This window comes from Papilio xuthus, unplaced genomic scaffold (assembly GCF_000836235.2).
Source record: "Papilio xuthus unplaced genomic scaffold, Pxut_1.1 DF825016.1, whole genome shotgun sequence".
Taxonomy (NCBI): domain Eukaryota; kingdom Metazoa; phylum Arthropoda; class Insecta; order Lepidoptera; family Papilionidae; genus Papilio; species Papilio xuthus.
In genome coordinates, this window is record NW_013533633.1 from 2,369 (window position 1) to 2,576 (window position 208).

Below are 208 nucleotides of genomic sequence, written 5' to 3' on the forward strand. Positions count from 1 at the left end.
GGGGGGGGGGGGGGGGGGGCGTGTCGCGCGAGGCGTACGTGCGCACGCGGCGGCTGCGCGACTGGCCGTGCCTGCTGCACAACACGCCGCACAAACACCCGCACTGGGACATGCTGTAGCTCGCGCGTCCTCGAGGAGGAGGAGGTTCGAACCACGCAGCCAAATAAGTTTTATATGTATCGCTTACGCTCATTTAATGACTCGTAAA